General features: G+C 60.3%; 1 long non-coding RNA gene across 1 annotated transcript; it reads right to left on the bottom strand.

The window, feature by feature from the left end:
• Positions 1 to 687: 687 nt before the first annotated feature.
• On the bottom strand, positions 688 to 7,767 carry LOC110141249 (uncharacterized). Its single transcript, XR_011491340.1, has 4 exons — positions 7,282 to 7,767; positions 6,568 to 6,646; positions 2,181 to 2,329; positions 688 to 1,134 (listed from the first exon to the last, which is right to left on the bottom strand). It is a non-coding gene; the product is annotated as an uncharacterized lncRNA (long non-coding RNA).
• Positions 7,768 to 20,401: the final 12,634 nt, after the last annotated feature.

The following is a 20,401-nucleotide window of genomic DNA, read 5'->3' as shown; positions in this document are numbered from 1 at the left end:
CTGCTCCAGGTGAGAGGTGGACATTATGCCCACAGCCAGCAAGATGCCCTGGGGGCCAGAGGACCCCTTCACGAGCCCGTCCCCGAGGGCAGCGCCCTGCAGCCCACCCACCCCTCCCAAGGACACAGCCCATGCCTGTGAGATAACCTGCACCCTGGGGGCTGCCCAGCCAGGATGGAGCCTGGACATGCCCTGGGCAGTCCCCACTCTCACAGTCAGCACCTACACCGGTGGCCCCTGTTTACTGCAAAAGGGCTGGGGTGCTGCTAAGAGTCACAGAGTCCCCATGGGGAGGGCGGCGTGGACCTTGGTCACAAAGCATCCAGGTGAGTGGGAGGGGGGCCCGGCCCACGGGCCTGAGGGAGCCCGAGGGGCTGGGGTGCCTGGGGCCTCCGACCCACCTCCCGGTCGCTGGACGACTGGTGGGACAGCTCGAGGAGCTGGGCCAGGTGCTTCCTTACCATGTTGCTGTCAGCACTCTCCCTGAGGATCAGGCTGTACAAGTGGAAGAGAAAGGACTAGGGCGGGGGGAGAGAGCCCTTTCTGTGCGGGGCTGGTGGGCGCCCGCTCCGAGCTCCGTGCTGAGCCTCCCGGCCTGCTCATCTCAGGGACCCCCGGCAGAGCCAGGCCCCTCTGTCCCCCACTCCCCCTCAGGCGAGGTGGAGGCTGCACTCAGAATCTTCTAGAAGCCCCTTCATTTTTCTCTTGATGGAAATTAGTACATGCTGCAGGAGGCAGCATGACTTGAACAGACCAGCATCACCAGGAGTCCCCCTCGCTGTGAGAGTGCAGGTCCCGGGAGGGGCAGGCAAGGCAGACCCAGGCCTGGACGGGACAGGCCCACAGGCAGCGGCTGCACACACAGGTGCACTGACGCCCCGAGGCCCATGTCCCTGAGGCCTGGCCACCTCTCCTGCCCTGGGGTCAGGTCCTGGAGCAGCCAAGGTGTGAGCAGAGCCGCCCCCTGCCTTTCCAGTACTTCCCAGGCTGGGTCTTTGAGAAGGCCTTTGAGGAGGGGAGGGTCTGGGCGGTGACCGTGGCACCGACCTTCTCCAGAGGAGAACTGAAGTCCAGGTTCAAGGGCTCCAGGAGCTCCTGGATACTGGCATCTGACACCTTCACCTTCTGCACAAGCTGCAGGCAGAGCACAGTGCTCGCCAACTCCCCCCAGCCCCCCAGAGACCAGAGTGCACAGGACAGACGGGCCCAGCAGGCCTGCCACCGGGAGTCTTCAGGGACTGCGGTGACCTCACGGGTGGGCAGAGAACACACAACCCATCCCAGAAAGGGTAAGCAGAGGGCGGGGGCTGCTAGCCCTACAACAACCCTCCAAGGGACTCATTCCAGGTGGATTTCAGACACACCCACCCTAGCGTGGGCCCTGGTGGCCAGCTACCCACAGGACGGAGGCTAAACCCTTATCACGGCTGGTGAGCGGGGCTGGCCTCGTGCTGTCTCCAGGCATCAAGGCCTCTGCACAGGCTGTTCCCTGGCTGGATGCTCCACCCACTCCCAAGCCGGGCTCCTGTGCGTGGGTCAGCCGCCAGCCGGGAGGCTGGGCTGAGCTGTGCTGCTCCCCCCGCTCTGTGAGCGAGGCCTCCAGGCCTTCACACTGGACAGACAGCTGGAGCAGGAGGGCGCATCAGGGAAGCGCTGGTCCCACCCCCCAGGTCAGCCTGAGACCCTCGCGGGAGGCCTGAGCACAGCGTCTCCTGTGTCCTCAGAGGGGCACCAGCAAAGCTCAGTCCTCGGGAGCCCCCAGGGGCCCAGGGGCAGCAGCGAATGGATCCAGGTCCCTGAGGGGGCCGGGCCCTCGCTCAGCTGACAGGCACCCACCTGCCCTCACCTGTGCCCATCACAACTCCCTCCTGCCTCTGGGAACCTTCCCCTGAACATGCCCCAGGGGTCAGGGATGTCAGGACTGCAGCAGGCGGAGTGGACTCTGAGGCCCCGGGGCAGAGTTGGGAGGGGCTGTCCCCCGGGGTGGAGGGTGGAGATGGAGCCCCCCAGGGTGGAGGGTACAGAGTGAGCACCCCCCTGGGGTGGAGGGTACTGAGGCAGCCCCCCAGGGTAGAGGGTGCAGAGCCCCCCGGAGTGGAGGGTGGAGAGGGAGCCCCCCAGGGTGGAGGGTGCAGAGGGAGCCCCCCACCCCGGGGCAGAGGGTGGAACTCAGCACCCACCTGGCCGTCCTGCTGGAGGCAGCAGAGGATGGACTGCAGCATGCAGCACCTCTCCGAGACGGTCATGGTCCTGATCTTGCTGACGACGGCCTCCTCCCAGGGCGGGCTGTGGCACAGGGGCTTCTCCGCCACCACCCTGCCTGAGAGGTCTGCAGAACGCAGAGATGCAGAGAGGCAGTGGTGCGGGGACACAGAGGAGCCCAGGCCTCGGGGCTCCTGCTCCGGCTAGGTCCCAAAGTCACAGCAGCCCAACCGCGCGGTGCACAAGGCACCTGCGGGACAGATGAGTGAGCACAGCCAGGAGGCTCTGAAAACCCGCTCGGAGGGCAGACACCTGCCCCGAGGCTGAGACTCCACCTGGAGGCGGGGGAAGAGCCAGAGCCCAGTCCAGGAGAGGGGCCCAAGGCGCTCCCCCTACAGAAGAGGTGGGGGCGACGAGTGCCAACCGCGCGGGGCCAAAACCTAACTTGGACCTTGACCCTGCTCCTTGCGCCCGCCCGAGGAAAGGGCAGCCCGTCCTGATAGCTGCATTTCCAAACTACAACCCTAAACATACAGAGGAGACTGAGGAGTTGGGGCCTCGGAATCCTGGGACGTGAGAAGGCTTTCTACACACGGCGCGGAGGCAGAAACCAGAGAGGGGGGGCTTTCAGAGTCAGCGACAAGGACTCGGGGCCACAGGCAGCATCACAACCCACCAGTAAAAGCTGAAAAGACACTTGTGACCTCTGTAACCAAGGTCACTCTCCATACACCTGTCAGTCAGTCAGTAAGGATTTGCACCATCATTTGGAATACAGACATAGAGGATGGAGCTGCTGGCCAATAAATGAAGCCCAAGGCAGCCCCGGCCGCCTCACCAGTGATGAAAGGACGGCAGACTGAAACCAGGGAAGAGGGTCTTTCCTCTCATCGAGACAAAGATAACCAGAGTGTGCAGAGAGACGCCCTCTTACTGCAGGGGTGGTGGAGGCGACAATTTGTCCTCCTGGAAAGGTGATCTAGAAACTCTTCTCAAGTGCAAATGAAAAGTACGTTCAGACCACTCAGAGACAGGAGTGCTTCTCTCATGGGCACAAAAAGGCTTTGTGATAGCAGTGAAGACCGGTTTCCAAATGGCCACAGATAATCAAGACTTCTTCCATCAGAAAAGCAGAGGGCTGCGAAGCCAGTGTTTGCGGGGAATGAAATAGGTCGCGTGCCTGGGTCAGGTGGTCATGCGCAGCGTGGGCCCCGTGGTGCCTGCGTCCCCTGCCTTCTGCAGGCCCCCACATTCCCCAGCCTGCTCTGAGAAGCCCCCAGCCTGGCACCCACAGCCAGAGCCCCGCCTCAGTGAGTGCTCCTGTTGTGGGGGGGTGCACTGCTGGCTCTGACCAGCACGGGGGAGCCGCCTGCCGCCCGCAGGCTCACTCGCTGACTCACTCACTGAATGCTTGCTGAGGGTCTGCGTCCGCCAGGCACCAGAACCCCAAACTGACACAAAACGGTTGTGTTCATTTGGCTCTGGGGCCAGCTCTGTGCCCCCAGACCCTGACGGGCAATGGCGAGGGGTGACGCCACCCTGTGCCTCCCTCGAAGGGGCGAGACCCCAGGACCCCAGGACGGACAGCACAGAGCGGGGATCGGGCGGCCTCTGGGGACGGGGAGAGCAAGGTGCTGGGTGAGCTCCGCAGGTCGGCTCTGGCCCCTGGTAGACTGCTGAAGCCCTTCCAGAAGTTTCTGTCTGCTGCTCACCCTCACAGTGTCAGGAGGGAACCCCCGAGGGGAGGGGCTGTGTGGGGCTGACACTTGGCCGTGGTGATGGGAACCAAGGCCCGGGAGGGGCCGCTCAGCAGGCCTCCCAAGGCCCCGCTCAGTCCTGCTCACCCACGTCCAGCTCTTGCGCCTCAGGCGCGAGGCGGCTGGACCGCCAGGAGGGGCGGCGGAAGCCGTCGCCAGGTGCGACTGCTGTGGCGCTCCGGGAGGACGGGTCCTGGGAGGGCAGGGGGCAGCCTCTCTCACACCTGCAGGAGCAGGGCCAGCGCGGCCAGCTCCGCGTCTGTCAGCCACCCCAGCCCGGGCCAGGCCCCCCACGCCCCGTCAGCAGCTCCGAGGCCTCCACGGGACCTGGGGAGGAGGAGGGGCTGGTTCCTAACTTGGGCTAACATTTGAGGTTCCCCCCAACCCTACCGGTCCTCCAGGGCCCCTGGGCCCCAGCCTGCCCCCCAGGCCCCCACCCCAGAGGCTCTGTGATTCCAAGTGCAGAGTCCATGTGGCAGGGACCACCTGGCCCCCACCCTTACATGCACAGCAAGGCGTGGCCCCCTCAGGGGCAGTCAGGCCTGTGGGCCACAAGACGGGCCGCAGGAGCTCAGCGGGGCTTTCCTGGGGTCCACTGCGCCCAGCCCGGCCACCCCTAGACCGTGACCCCCTTCTCTGGGTCTAGGCGGGCAAACCACATGCTTTGGGAGGCAGTGCCGACCCCGGGGGTCTCCATCCCTGCCTGTACTTCCAGGGGCGCCCAGCGTGAGGGGCAGCCAGGGCCTGTGGGCGCTAGGACAGCAGAATCTGCGTTTCCGACGCGCCTCCGTCTCTAACCACAGGCTGCCACCTTGGCTCGTGGCCTCCTGGAGGCCCCCCGGGGCCCCCACTGGCCTGGACCCAGGCAGTGACTGCAGAATGGGCGGGTGTTCCTCCCTCAAAATGTGTAGCCCCTCCCTGGGAGGCGGGACCTCCGTGACCAGCACCCCACCAGGCCCCTGCTCCCTTCGCCTCCGGCCTCTTTCCTAAGGACTCCCCAAAACTGTCCCTGGCTCCTCTGTCCCCAGGCGCCCAGCCCTCACGCACAGCCACATGCCCCTCTACTATTGGTGGCCTGACCTCCGGCTCTGGCCGCCCCCCGCCCCTCTCCCCAGCCTCCTACCAGCTCGGTCTCCGCCCACCAGCTCGTCCCCGAAGCGCTGGGCAGGCATGGGGGCGGCTCAAGTGTTTTCCCAAGGTCCACGACCCAACCCCCTCCCTGGTCACAAAGGTGGGGGCTGCAACCGGACTCCCAGCAGAGCGCCTGGCGTCCAGCCCCCGACGCCCCCCCTCCCCCGCCCAGCCCCTGGGATGGGCGCAGGCAGCCCCGATTCTCAGGGCCTGCAGTTTGCTGCACCTGGCCTGCGGCTCAGGACCTCCTCCTGCCAGCCTCAGGGTCTCCTCTGCCTCCCACCTCTCCCCGCTCCAGCCCACCCTCCATCCCTGCACCCCCGCCCGGAACCACACCAGACCCTCCTGGCCCCATCCCCTCACAGGTCCCTCCCCCAGCGCCCCACGGGCCGGGCCCTGTCCCCGCTCCCCTGCGCCCCAGCCATGCCCTTCAGGGCCCCCTCCCCAGTGGTCCAGCAGCCACTGCTTTCCTGTGACCCTTACCGGTCCCCCTCAGCCCCCTCCCCGCAGAAGCGCTTGCTGCACAGAGACCCTCCTGACCAGCACACCAGCTACTGGCTTTGGCAGGGCTGGGGGGCTGTTGCTGTTTAGAGGAGACAGTTTTCTCTGGGCAGTTGAACCCCTCATCTGCAAGCTGGTCCCCCAAACCACTTTCACGGAGGATGGAAAGGCCAGGGCAAACCTTGGCAAGACCAGACCAAAGTCAGCGAACGGGACAGTGCCCCAAGGACGTAAAGCTAGAGGGCCCAGGGTTACTAGCCCCAGAGGGGACAATTTGGCCAGAGGGCAGGATTACGCCCCTCTTTGCCACCTTGTCCACTGCAGGCCCCCAGCGCCCTCCCCCAAAGGGCCGCAAAGGCCAGGGCAGTTCCTGGCCCCGTCACAGCACTGCCACCCACCTTTGTACAAGGGCACTGCTGCCTGGGGCATTCCTGCCCCACAGCCCTGTGTTCCCACTCCCTCACCCCTCTGCCCTCCCCATCTCCAAGCCTGGGCCTCCCTTTCTTCCCTGTTAGGATCTGCCTTCAATCTGTCTCCCCGAGGCTTTAGGTTCCTAGAAGGGAAGAGCCTCCCCAGACACACAGGGTCAGGTGCGGGGAGGACCCCACCCTGGGCTCAGATATGAGCTCCCGGCAGCCAATGGAATAGCATCCAGAAGCTGATATTCACACGGAGAGATCACTTGAAACATTGATGACAGCCCCCGAGAGGGGAGTCTCTGATAAGACTCCAGGAGCACACAGAGGATCCCATTTCTGGGAGTTTAATCGATGGAACGAATGAGAAATGCATAGCAAATTCTCTACTCAAGGAATGTTCTCCCATTTAAAATAGCCACACATGTTCAAAAACACAGGAAGAACAGGCAGTGATTAAAAATCATCTTTCTGAAGACGATTTAATGGCGCGGGAAATTGCTCAGGGTCCCGTGTGCAATGGAAAAGCCATATGATTCTAATTTAAAATTAACCATTACCTCTGGGTGTTGGAGTTTGGGTGGTTTTTTCCCTGTACTCTTTTCAAATTCCGACTTGTCTGCAATGAGAATGATTACCCTTATAAAAAAGAAAAAGAGTGCGTATTTAAAACCAAAGGTGGCTTGAGTTTAAGAATAAAAGAAAAAGACTAGTCAGTGGACATTGCCACAGGAGGAGGGACTTGGCCAGCTCTGGGGGTCCAGGGGCTTGACCTCCCGGAGCTCCCTGAGAACACGACGGAGGACTCAGGCCTCAGGCCTCGATGGGGGCTGGCTGGGGACAAACTCGCTGCCCACCCTGTGGACGTCTGAGGGGCAGAGGTGGTGCCCACGGTCACTCAGGACCCCGCAGGGCAGCCTGGGTCCACGTGGCCCGGACTTCCGCCTGCTGGTGGCTGGCAGGGCAGTGAGGAACGCGTTCGCTAAGGGCTTGAGGACTTTACGAATTCACAGGGTGGGGGCAGAGCCTGGCCACATGACCGCAGGACCCACCAGCCCCGGCCAGGAGCAGTGCGTGCAGGGCCTCCAGGTTGTCCAGGGGTCTGGAGGGCCCACCGAGGACAGTCAACGTGGGGTCACTGTGCACATCGCCCCTGCTGGCAGGCGGGCATCACTCTCTGAGCAAAACAGCCCAAAGGACAGCAGGCGGTGGGAGGCCCGGCAATGCTGGGAGCCCCAAAGGGGACGGGTAGGGCTGGCGTGGGGGGTGGGTACCTCCTGAGAGATCCCTTTGAGTCCAGTCCTGTCCCAGGGCTCCCAAAGCCACGGTTCCTTCTTTCCCAACAGCCACCCCACCTAAGAATTACATCCTCCAACCGCTGCCAGTGGCAGTTAGGGGACTTCCGTGGCCCTGAGTTTGCTTCTCTGGGGACCAGGAAGACCAGATCCAGACATGGACAGGTCCTGGAGATGGTGGCGGCCCCAGGACAGGCACTGCCACCCCCGGGTGCCTCTTCCTGGAGCCCTGCGCCCTCTCCCACTGGCTGCAGACAGGACTGGGTGCCTGTCCCCATTGCCGGCACTGGGTGCTGCCCAACTGCATTCATTCCATGGGTTTGGGCTCACTGGGTCCTTCCAGAACGTGCAGTCCCTCCCTCACCTCCCCAACCCTCGGCCTTGGCTCTCAGCCCCCAAGAGAGCAGGAACCCATCCAGGCCCAGGTCGGGGCCCCCTCTCAAGACTAGTGGAATCTCCACTGGTCACACCAGGAGGGCAGCTGGGGGCATGGCCACACCAACTGCAGCCTCTGGGGCGTGGCCGGGGCCTTCGGGAGCAGCCTGTTCCCCCTGCCTGTGTCCCCAGCCCCTTCAGAGGTTGGAAGACTGGAGGAAGCCCCTACCCTGCCCTGCACCCTAGGACAGGGCAGCTCCGCAACAGGGTTTGCTGTGACAGTCTAAGGGGCTCGCTCCCCCGGGGGCCCTCTGCCCATTCAGAGAGGGCATCACAGGCTTCCAGGGGGCATTTGGGAGGCTTTGGAAGGAATCCTGCCCAGCAGCGTGGCTCCGATTCTTGGGGCTGAGGGAACCCCAGAGCTGTGCACCCCGCCCACCCACGGATAGAGGGCTGGGCTGGGCAGGCCTGCAGGTGGCTTAAGGCTGGAGGAAGCAGGAGGATGAATAAGAGCACCGGGAAGAGCGACCCGGGCCCTTGGAGCCCTGCAGGTGCCTGCAAGTGCTGTGAGGAACTCGGGGGTAAACCCACAGGGCGGTCACTTGGGCGGTTTCTACCGCATGTCCCCCAGCCAACAGCACCCTGGAGAGGTGGGCCCTGGGGCTTGCGGGGAGGGGAGGGAGTTGTGTGCAGCTGGCCCCAGACCTCGATCTGTGGGCCAGTCTCCTGGCCCAGAGAGCCGGGCTAGAGGAGCAGCCCCTCAGTACGCGGCTACCCGAGTGCGGAAGGCTGCAACCCTGGGGGATGGGCCGTGTCCTCTGTCCACTCTCCACTCGTGCCCGCTGGTCCCAACCAGGGCCTGCGGGGCCTCTGACCTCTGCTTATTCGGGGGAGACAGATGACCCTGACGGAGCCCAGCCCAGGCTCTGGGGCTGGAGGGACACACAGGTGTCCCTGCCAACCCTTCAGACTTTCAGCAGAACTGTTTGCTACTGGATGAAGCACCAGAACGGGCCATGGGGATGTGTCACAGGGGGGCTTGTGAGGACCCTGATAGCCCTCAGTCCCCATGGGGTAGCTCTGAGCTCCCGGCCACACTGAGGGGACTGACCCTGGAGGACGCATGGTCCTCGGAGACCCCAGATATGAATCAGTGCCTCTGTCCCGGGAGCTCCTGGAGGCTGGTGCCATTTCCATGGCGACGAGGCCGCTGGGGGAGGGGCTGAGCTGAGGGCCCGGGCCATACGTGGGCACCGAAGCCTCTGCTTCGAAGCTATGGAGGCGATGGCAGGTGGGAGTGGGGGCAGCCCCTTCTAGGACAAAGCAAGGTCCCCAGGGGCCGGATCAGAGCCAGGGTTGCCCATCAAGGGGGGCAGCCTTCATGCTGAGTCCAGGGGTCATTGGGACAAAAGCAGCGCAGCCCTTCCCGGAGGAGAATCAGGAAGTGGCCCCTGCCCGGCCATCCCTTTGGAAGCCCCCCTCCTGCTCCAGGCCGGGGAGAAGGCTGCACCTGCCCTCCCCCAGACAGCTCTGCCGCATGCCCCCAACCAGCCTGCAGAGATGGGTCCCAGGGGGAGAGAGGGGGCTGGGATGCAGAGGCTTGAGGGGTGGGAAATGGAGGCTCAGGGACCTTGGGGTGGAGGGGGCCGGATCTGTCACCATTAGGGTGCCCAGGGCTTAATGAAGAGCTCAGTACCTGTGGTGCTGCCAGTGTGCTCTGGTGTGGGGACCAAAGATGAAGGATCCAGAGGTACGGGCATGCGGGGCTGGCGCAACCTAGGAGGGCTTCCTGGGGAGGCAGCAGAGGGATGGAGGACCCTGGGTGCTCTTGGGGAAATGGTGTGAGAGGGGCTGTGGGAGTGGCCAGAGGGTGGGGCTAGATGGGGGGCAGTGGGCTTGGGGCCGAGGGGGTAGGTAGCATGCAGGCTGCACTGGCAGAATCCAGGGATGGACACGGCAGCAGTGGGACAAGTAGGCTGAGGAGGAGACAGACCCACTGTGACCGCCGGAGTTCAAGCACCCATGAACGGCCCAGGCAGGAGGCACGGGCACCCCTGTGAGAGCAAACCTGAGCTGCAGAAGCGGCTCCTCCGTGGGGCACCGCTGTGTGGCGGCAGCCCAGCGGAGGGGAGAAGGCAGGCTGCAGGGTGCGGGGGCAGAGGGGGCTTCGCCTGCTGTGTGCGGCGCTCTCTGGACCCGGCTCTGACTCCTGGGTGTGCATCTGTCACCCCCAGAGCCGGAAAGCCCAGAGTTAGGCAGGTAGGTCGAGATGACTGCTGTGGAGCACAGCCCGGGGCCACCCGCACAGGGGCCGGGAGCCTGGGGGTCCACAGGGAGCCCCTCTCAAGGGGCCAGCTCTGCCCGAGGCTCACGCTGCTCTATGTGACTCCTTAGCCTCCTGCTACCCACGGTCACGTGGGGAGGGGCCCGGGGCCAGGCAGGATGGTGGAGGCTGCATGGAACTCGAGTTTCAGCTGGAGCCTGTCTTGGTGGGAAGACAGGATGGAACAACATGGACTCTTCTGAATCCTGTGCAGCCCACGCCCCCCTCCCCATGACAGGCTGTCTCCATCTGACTCATTCATTTATTCAGCATATGATAACCGAGCACCCAGAATGTACTGTACCCCGTTAGCTTGAGAAAGGGAGAGAAAGATGTGACCGAGGCTGCTGGATGGCATCGCTGACTCAGTGGACATGAGCAAACTCCCGGAGATGGTGAAGGACAGGGAAGCTGGCGTGCTGCGGTCCATGGGGTCATAAACAGTTAACATGACCGAGTGACTGAACGACCACAAGGCAGTCTGTGCCCCTGGGGCTCACAGCCTGGCAGGGAGACGGTCATAAACGGACAGCCACTCGAGAAGACAGGTGCCCAGTGGCAACAGCCCATTTCTGCCTGGGGTATTCAGGTCAGGCCTTGCAGAGGAAGGGGCATAGGAGTTGGGGCTTGGCGCGTAGATAGGCGTTTGCCAGACATGGAGCACAGAAGAGGTGTCCCAGTGGAGGGACTGACACAGAGTTGTGGAGCTGGGAACCTGTCAGTCTCAGGGCAAGTGAGAGAGGGGAACAGCCAGTCCGGAGGTGGGAGGTGTCTGCAAGGAGGTGCTTTGGGGGCACTTGGCCCCCGTGGCAGTGGGAGGGGCTTGGGTTTGAGGAAGGTCACATGGTCCAACCAAGGGCCAGCCGCACGGGGGAGGCCAGCCAACGGGAGGCGAGACCGGCGTCAGGCCAGATAGGAGCTTCTGGGCCCCCTTGAGTCCTTCCACTCCGAGCACCCAGGTGGCCAAGGCCAGCAGAGAACACGAGGTGTCCAGGGGCCCCGCCAGGCTCCCAGACCCTGCTACCTCTCAGGCTGTGCTCCTAGCAGGCTTCCTCCCGCCTGGCTCCTGCCCACACCAGCCCCAGCTGCTCCTGCGTCTGTCTCCTCAGAGCCCCCCAAGCAGAAGCGCCTCCCCACCCCACGCACCTCCTGCTGTCTCCCTCCTTCCCACCCCTTTCTTCCTGACTCTCCTCCCAGACGCCCAAGGGCAGGCGTGGGGCTGGGAGGAGAGGCTGGGCTGGCAGGGACACTCCTGTGGATGCCGGGAAGGGGCATGGGACGGGGGAGCGGGGACAGCAAGGTGCTCACAGACAGGCGGCCCCAGGCCCAGGCTGCTCCTTCTGTGGCCAGCCTGACAGTGGCCAGTCCCACGGACCCCCCTGCTCTGAGCTCCGCGGAGCGCTGTGTGGCCTTGGGCAGATCACTGAGCCCATCTGGGCCTCTGTTTCCCCACCTGTAAAACAGCACCTGCCACCTACAGTCGTTATGAAGATTAACCAAGTCCTGGGACAGCCGGGGACCAGAGATGCCAGAGACAGAAGTAGGATAGAAATAGGAAACCAGAAAATGAACACAGTCCTGAGCCACATCAGGTTTGGCAGTGGGGAAGGAGGGAGGGAGGAGCTGGGCAAGACGAAGGCCCTGTCCTTGGGTTGGATAAATGGGGGACGGGGTCTGGGATGGTGGTGTTTGGGACGAGGAAGGAGCAGGCCAAGCCCAGGTTGCAGGGCCCGGAGCAGAGCCCTGGGGGCATGGGTGCCTGGGGCCTCACAGGAGCCATGCCAAGCCCCAGCCCCGGTTCGGGAGGATGCAGTGAGGTCTGTGCAGGGGAGCTGCCTGGCCGGAGTGAGGTTGGCTCTGGAGAAGGCTTTCCCCTCATCCACTCCTGTCTCCCTCCCTTCACTTGATAAATATCAAATGAGTGCCCAGCACAGGCCAGGTGCTGGGGTGCCCCCCCCCCCGCCCCCACCCAGCACAATGAGGGAGGGACGCTGACTTGAGAGGCTCCGGGTCTAGCTATCAAACAGCCCAGGACAGCCCGCCCCCTGCCCTCACCACCGCCTGCCTCTATAGCAGGCCTCCCAGACCTGGGACAGGCCAAATCAGCCATGGCCCACGGAGCCCGCTGACCTGCGGCTGTGCGCTGAGGAGGCCCGGAGGACGGACCAGAGGGCCAGCCTGTTCTTGCCTCCCCCCACACCTGCAGGTCCCAGCGGGACCCCACACAGGCCGGCCGACAGAAGCCTCGTGGGAAAAAGTGGCATTCAGGCCAAGCTGGGGAGAGGAGAAGCAAGGCGTAAATGTGTGTCAGGTGGAGAAGGGTGGCATCCACCTGGACCCCTGCTTGGGGCCTCGCTTGACCCCAGTCCACTGGAGAGAGCCCCACCAGGTTTCTGCTCTAAAGCTGGCCGCTGGGGTCACCGCGGCCGGCCCTGTGTTTCACTAGCTGGGTGCTGCTTCCCAGGAAACAGGGTGCCCTGGTGGGGCAGAGGTCGGGGCTGAAGGGCACGCGGCCTCGGTTCTCTGCCCAACAATTAAATGCACACATGTCAGAGTCATTATTTCCCTCGCCGAGGAGGGACCCAGGAAAACGTTTCAAGCAGTTCAGAGGTAAATCCAGGGAATGCACAGAAACGGGGAGGAAGACAATCTGAAATGAACCGAAACAGCGACGCAGCAGGAGTCCCGTGCCTCCCGAGGCCGGGGCCCATCCATGAGACAGTGGTCTCCTACAGCCACTGAATCGTAAGCAGCTCCAGGTCAAGGGAAGACAGAGCCACCCGGGGCGGAGGGCTACCCTCTCCAGTCCCTGCAGAGGGAGGGCGGGGCTGGGCCCTGGGCACAGGGACGTGGGAGCCAAGGCCGGGTTCTGTGAACAGCTGGCATTTTGGAGGCAGACGTCTGGACCTGGAAATCCCCCAAAGGACGGGAGGCAGAGCCTCCACATCAGGCCTGGAGTCCAAGGCCCTGGGCGGAGGGGGGCCATGAGCAAGGGTCCCCTGTGTGGGCCAGGTCCAGAGATCCCTGCCAGGACTCCGTCTTCCGGTTGGACCTGTTAGGTAGTTAGAATAGGGAAAAGGAGTCCAAAATGATGGTGGCTAACAGACAAGGAAGGGAAAAGCCCGCGAAAATAGAACAAAGGACAAAGAAAGATCCGAGGACTGGAGTGAGGACTCGGGTAGAACAGCACTCTTAGCTGAGCCCAATTTGCATAGGGCAGGCCCAGGGGGGAGAAAACATATAAAAGCAGAAGAGGCCAGGCACAGCAGAAGCCCAACTCAGTGAAGCTCCCGGGGTAAAACCCAGAACGCAAAGAAAACCCAGCACAGGGGAAGGCCCATCGTGCTGGAAACTGAGACAGCGAAAAACGAACTCGGCAGAAAGCTCACAAGGCTCAGCCTCAGATTCCAGAAGACCTCCGGTTAAGATACGTCTTAGCTCCTATGGCTGGAGGAACATGCCTAACGAAATCTTAATTCCTTTACAATCTCTCGTTCCTTGTTTCCTCGAACTGCCCTCAAACAGGCGGGCAGCAGTGGGCGAAATTGAGAGGCTACTCTTTAGTATGTCCCAAAGGCGCTATCTGCTGGGCCCCAGTAGCTGTTACCCAAGCCGGTGGGGGTTCTTCTGTCCTTACTCTTCTCTGTGCCAAGAATCAGGCCAATGAAAACTGTGAGCACAGGTCAGGTATTTAGCAGATTTTCCAGCAGGCTATGAAGGGGATCCCTCGGCACGTTTTTCCCACTGCTTTTTCCTCCTGTCCTTCAGCTCTCTCCCGGGACTCGAGCCCGGCCAAAACCCAGGATGTCTGGTTTCAGGACCTAATAAAGCTCAAGCTTGATTCAGAGGGAATCTTCAGGGTGTGGGCCATTGCCGAGGGCAGTGTGGTCTGGATAGGTTTTGCGAGTGAATTCATATGCTAATGAGTGGGACGGTCATCCCAGCCACGGGGGAGCCACCCACTCCTCCCTCTTTGATAGTGCCTTGTAGCTGTCCTGCCACCTCTGGATGTGTCTGTGGTTTATAGATTGGGGATTAAGGTTTACTTGAATTTGACTTGTCTTCTTGGACCCAATTGATTTTAATTGGTTTACTTTATGCTCTTGTGCTATGTCATTCTTTCAAAGGTTGTGCTCTGCCTCCTTCCCTCCTGTTTCATGCTCCTTTCCTCAGCCCCATCCAGGCCCACAATGTTGCCTCTACAATCTTCTAGAGGGACAATCAGAAAATAGCTGGACTTGGGAGGGAAACACTGTATAATATCCAACCCCTTAATCCTACCTAGCACTGGTCACACTGGAGATCTTGGGATGCCCAACTCCAGTCCGGAGGTCCCAGGAGGTCATCACACCTTGACCTGCCTAGGGATCTGGTCCTTGAAAGCTTGTCATTCCTCAACCTGCTTGGGGATCCGCCAGTCCCAGGGGTCCCAGGAGGTCATCACGCCTCAGCCTGCCCAGGGATCCAATTCTCGGGAGGCTGTCATGCCTCAACCTGCCTGGGGATCGGCACCCTGACCCCGGGACGCCTGGCTCTCAGGTTGCAATAGTTCTGGGTAGGATAAGCTTCAGAAAGACTCAGCCCTAAGAAAGTCCACCCATGGAAACAGAAAGAAGCCTATTACTTGTGGGACTGTGCCCAGTCTCAGCAATAACTCAGGAGCCCAATGAGAACCCCATTGCCTTTCTGGAAAGGCTAAAAGAGGCCCTCCAAAAGTTTACCAATCTGGACTTAGACTCTTACGAGGGACAGATGATTTTAAAGGACAAATTCCTGTCCCAGTGTGCATCAGATATCAGAATTAAGTTACAACAGCTACAGCAGCAGGACCCTGCTGCCTCTTTAGATGAGATAATTCAGACAGCCACCAATACCTTTTAAAACAGAGAACAGGAGAAGCAGGCCAAGGCCCAGGAGAGGGAGGGAAGGAAAGAGACAAGGCTGGCCGCCCTCCAGAGAAGCCCCATGACACACCCCTATTCCTTAAAGGACAAGGCATGAGGCAAAAGCGTAATCTGTAGACAGGCGGGGCATTGGGCCAAAGAGTGTCCAAACGTGACAAGTCTTCTAGAATGGCTTGCCACAAATGCCATCAACTGGGACATGGGGCAGAACTCTGCCCTCCGGACCCAAGAGCCTCAAGATCAAGTGCCAAGCCTTCCCTCACAATAGTTCAAGAGGACTGAAGCGGCCTGCTCCAGCCAGCCCGCCTGTCACAGATAACCATCACGGGGCTGGAGCCAAGGGTGCAACTGGATGTGGCAGGTAGGTCTGAGAATTTCTTGGTTGACCCAGGGACTACCTACTCTGCTTGATCTCCTACTCTGGAGCCTTCTCCTCCCAAACCTGTACCATTTTGGGTGCTACAGAAAAAGCATTCCAACTTTATGTCCATGAAGGAGAGGGAATAGCCTTGGGAGTGTTAACTCAAAGGTTGGGATCTGAACCCCAGCCTGTAGCTTACTTACCCAAGAGACTTGATCCAATCGGCCAAGGCTGGCCCCCCTGCCTTCAAAATCTTGCAGCTATTGCAATCATGATAGAAGATGCTTTAAAACTCTCCTTTGGGGGCAAACTATTTTTACCAACCACCAAGTAAAACAGCTCATAAATGGGAGAGGCCATTTGTGGATGTCTGATCAAAGAATCCTCAGATATCAAGTAATGCTGATGGAAAATCCAGGCCTCACTATATCCCCTTGTGAGGTTCTTAACCCAGCCACCATCCTGCCTACCCCCGAGGGCTCTCTCCCCTTTCGCTCCTGTCTAGAAACCTTGGACCATGGGACAAAACCCCGAGAGGGATTGTCAGAAGATCCTCTGATCAATCCTGAAGAAATCTGGTACATTGACGGAAGCAGCTTTGTCTCAGATGGAAAAAGAAGAGCCGGATATGCAGTAGTCTCCAATTTTGAGATCATAGAGGCTAAGCCTCTGCCACCAGGTACTTCAACCCAATTGGCTGAGCTCATAGCCCTGACTCGAGCTTTAGAGCTGGGAAAAGGAAAAAGAATAGCCATTTATACTGACTCCAAGTATGCCTTTCTGGTGCTATATGCACATGCAGCTATTTGGAAAGAAAGGGGCCACTTGACCACCCGAGGGTCCCCAATAAAGGATGGTGATCAAATTCTTAGACTCTGGAGGCAGTCCATCTGCCCACTGAGGTTTCAGTCTCCCACTGTAAAGGACACCAAAAAGGGAGCACTGAAGTGGCACGAGGGAACCAAGCAGCCGATCAGGCAGCTGAGAGAGCAGCGTTACAGAACCATGGCCTAATAGGGGCTGCCACCTGAGTTCCACAGACTAACTTGCCAGAAACTCCTTCATATACTGAAGGTGAGACTCTTAAAGCTAAAGTGAGGGCTTTCAAGAAGACCATATGGGGTGGTTCCAAAAGGAGGGGCTCCTTTTTCTGCCTGGGAATCTCCAATGGAAGTTGGTTAACTCCTTACATGCCACCACTCATTTAGGAGAAAAGGCCCTCCAAAGATTACTAGAAAGGTCTTTCAGAGGAACAGGCTTCCAAACAACTATAAGACAAGTGGTCTCCTCTTGTCTCACTTGCCAGTTAAACAACCCCCAAGGAGCTCGAAGACCCCAGCTGGCCCAGCCCGTCCAACGACTTGGGACCTATCCAGGAGAGGACTGGTAAATGGACTTCACCCAGATGCCAGTTTCTCAAGGGTATAAATACCTATTAGTCATGATAGATACATTCACAGGATAGATTGGTGGCTTTCCCACCCAGATTGAGAAAGCTGAGGAGGTGGTAAAAAAAACTACTCCATGAAATCATTCCAAGGTTTGTCTGCCCAGGTCATTACAAAGTGACAATGGGGCATCATTTACTTCTAAGATCACCCAAGGGGTCTCTAAAGCATTGGGCATTACTTATTATCTCCATTGTGCCTGGAGGCCTCAGTCTTCAGGAAAAGTAGAAAGAGCCAACCAATTCTTAAAATCAGCGATAAAAAAGATAACCAAGAGACCTCCCTGGGATGGAAGGAGGCTTTACAAATAGCCTTTGCACCCACATTGCCCCTAAGGAACAGGTTGGTTTTAGACCTTAGGAGATGCTATAGGGGAGGCCTTTTGTTTATGTCAATGAGGTCTTCCTAGATCCAGAGTTCAGACCCTCCAGTCTTCTACCATGGCCATTGGGCAATTCCAACAGGATATACACTTGTGGGGTATGAACCCGGACCCAAAAGACTCTAAGGAGTCACCACTATATGCTCCAGGGACTCCAGTCCTAATTAAAGTCTGGAAAGATGGGTCCCCAAAGGCTCAACTCCAGCCCACATGGAAGGGCCCCTACCCTGTAATACGTTCCACTCCCACAGCGGTCAAGGTGCCAGGACATGAATCCTGCATTCACTGCTCACGAGTCAAGCCGTGGAAGAAAACAGAAGAGGACACTCAGTACATCTGTGAGCCCCTGGGAGATCTCAGATAGCTATTCAAAACTACACATGAGTGCCCTTCTAATAAACAACCCCAAAATCTGGTCTCTGGGGATAAGATTTCTCAGGATAGCTCTAAAGAGCCAACACAGCTTGGTAGGGACTGTACTCCAAAACAGGCAGGAGATAAATCTTCTGATCCCTGAACAAGGAAGGACTTGAGCCATCCTGGCGATGGGAATTTAGAATTGACTAATGCTCCTACTAGTCCTTGTTATACCGTACTGATGCTGCTTATGATTGTTCCATGCAGTATCAATTGTCTAACCTGTTGGTCTCTGCTCAGGTCAACAACTACAACATGTGATGCCAGTTCAACAAAGATACAAAACTACCGCTGACCACGGAAAACATCAGTCACCCTTAGATGGACACCTCTATGAGGACTCTGAGGCCTGAGACTAGCAAGAGGGGGAGGCCCAATGCGCCTCGCCGTCCCAACTCAGCAGGAAGTAGCCAGAAAGACCTCGATGCCCCTATTCCCAAAGAATTGGGCCTCCCATCTCTTGAGGGGGGAATGTTAGGTAGTTAGAATAGGGAAAAGGAGTCCAAAATGGTGGTGGCTAAAAGACAAGGAAGGGAAAAGCCTGCAAAAATAGAACAAAGGAAGGTCCGAGGACCAGAGTGAGGACCTCAGGTAGAACAAACAGCACTCCTGGCTGAGCCCAATTTGCATAGGACAGGCCCAGGGGGAAGAAACATATAAACGGAGGAGCCAGGCATGATGCGTGCGCTCTCTCTCTCTGCACATGCCCCCCCACCCCGCGCGCTGGCGCGGTCCTCCACTCCTTTTCTTCGAGGATGGATTCTCCTGCTATCTTCTAAATAAAATAGAGTTATAACACTGATTTGTCTAAGAGCTATGACACAATTTGCCCAAGACCCGAGAACTGTGACACGCCAAGGGCTTTAATGTCTGTCGCGCCAAATCATTGTTGTGACGAGACAAGAGCCGAGGAGCATAAGGTCTCCTGTCTAATCCCTCCTGTTGGACCAAGGGGGCGTCATCCAGGCTGAAGCTACAGGCTCCCCTCCTGGCCCTCCAGGGGAAGGCCTGGGGCAAGAGGGACTTCTCCAGGAGAGAAGCCGACCAGGACTGTCCCATCAGAGGGCCCAGGCCAGAGGCATGGGGTCGTGGGGTTTCCTCCCTGTGGAGGGCGAGGGCAGCCCGCCTCCCAAATGCTGCCCTTCTGCCCAAATGTCCTGTGGAGCCAGCCTCGCAAGCCTCGGTACCTGAGTCTTGAACCCAGACTCTGGGGCTGAAATCTCATGACGAGAGCCCTCGGATGTTTGGGGCCAGAAACCCCTCCCCGTGGCTGGGAGCCCCCTGGGGTGGGGAAACTGACCCCTGGGGGAGTGGAGCCCTGAGTGGGGAGGGGCTGCCAGGGAGGCCAGTCAGAATCTAGAGGGCAGGAGGGCACCCGCTGGGCACCAGGCATCCCTCCAGCCCCACACCCCGTCAGGGTCTGGGCTGGTAGTGTGAGGCTGGCCTTAGGTGCTGGGAGCCAGGAGAGGGCGTGGCCTGGCTGCTGGCGGGCCCTAGGGTGTCTTCAATAGCTCACTGCAGTGACTGCTCAGGGCTCCGGAAGGGTACCACCGCTGAGACTCTGGCCGCCTCAGAGGCAGGGCAGGGCCTCACCCAGAGCATGAGCGCTCTGGGGCCCCCAGGTTGACAGGAGGGGAAGGAAGAACTCCAGGGGCCCCCGGGGTACTCAGCCCTCCCCCAGGGTGATCAGGACCAGCACACCAGGCACCCCCACGGCCCTGAGGCCTCCCCGAGTGGCCTGCCCCTCACCCACCCCCCTCTTTGGAGGGAAGCTCAGCCCCAGTGGTGGCCCTCGTCCCGCGGGCTCTGGGCAAGGCGGACAGCAGGGACGGCCCCGTCGGTGTGCAGAGCTGGTGGGGGAACGTGGATGGGGAGGCACAGCCCTGCCCTGAGGCCCTGGGATGGGACCCCGGCCACTGCCTGGCTCTGCATCCCCGTTCCCCACCCCACTGGCCCCGAAGCCTGCACCCACTCCCCATCACCCACCCACTGGCCCAGGGTGTGGGGCTCAGGGAGGCAGGCCTCCCCCCACTGCCGGCTCCCCTCTCCCACCCACGCAGCATCGGGACTCCATGCACGGAGCTCCTGGGTGGGCAGGAGGCTGCATGACAGGTGGGGGCTGCTGTCAGCGCTGCAGGGGGCCCCAAGCAGGTGCCTCCTGTGGCCGCCATGCTGGCTGGGAGCCCCTCCTCCTCACCTCCACTGCGTCCAGTGGCCTGTGTCCCGAGCCAACGTGAAGGGCTCTAGCGATTTTACAAAGCTCCCCGCCCCCGCCACCACCCCCAGGGCTGCTGTGGGGTGCCAGGAGGGAGGAGGGGAGCCAAGGGGCCCCGGGGGACAGGTCCTGAGTGAGTCCATGAGGAGCCAGGCCAGCATCCCAGCACTGGGCAGTGAACCTGATCGTGACCATGGCCTGCAGCTGCGGTCACCTTGTGTGTTGCAGGGAAGACAGGCCCAGCACCATCGCGAAGTCGGGAAAGGGAGAGAGCTGAATCAGCCAGCGCCACCCACCCTGAGGCCAGAGGTGAGGTGAGCGGGGAGGGACTTCTGCAAGGGCGTGGGCGCAGGACGAGGGCTGCCGTGGCCTTCCCAAACAGTGAGGGCCAGGGTGGTGACATCCAGGAGGAGGGGATCGTGGGGAAAGGGAGAGTGGCAGCGACAGGGGGGTGCCCTTGCTGGGGACACTGGAAAAGTCAGAAGAAGGTGGTTTCTAATAACCCCTCCCCCTCCCTGGGCCTCCCATCCTGATCTTGAAACTCCAGGGGCCTCTCTCAAGCCTCACACACACACACACACACACACACACACACAGGTGCCCCTGAAATCCATCCATCAAGGATGCTGTGGGTACCACAGCCTAGTTCCCATAGCAACGCATAGATGGTGAGG

Source organism: Odocoileus virginianus, chromosome 15 (genome assembly GCF_023699985.2).
Source record: "Odocoileus virginianus isolate 20LAN1187 ecotype Illinois chromosome 15, Ovbor_1.2, whole genome shotgun sequence".
Taxonomy (NCBI): Eukaryota; Metazoa; Chordata; class Mammalia; order Artiodactyla; family Cervidae; genus Odocoileus; species Odocoileus virginianus.
Note: the sequence above shows the minus strand (reverse complement) of the source record. Positions and strands in the feature narration are given on the sequence as shown.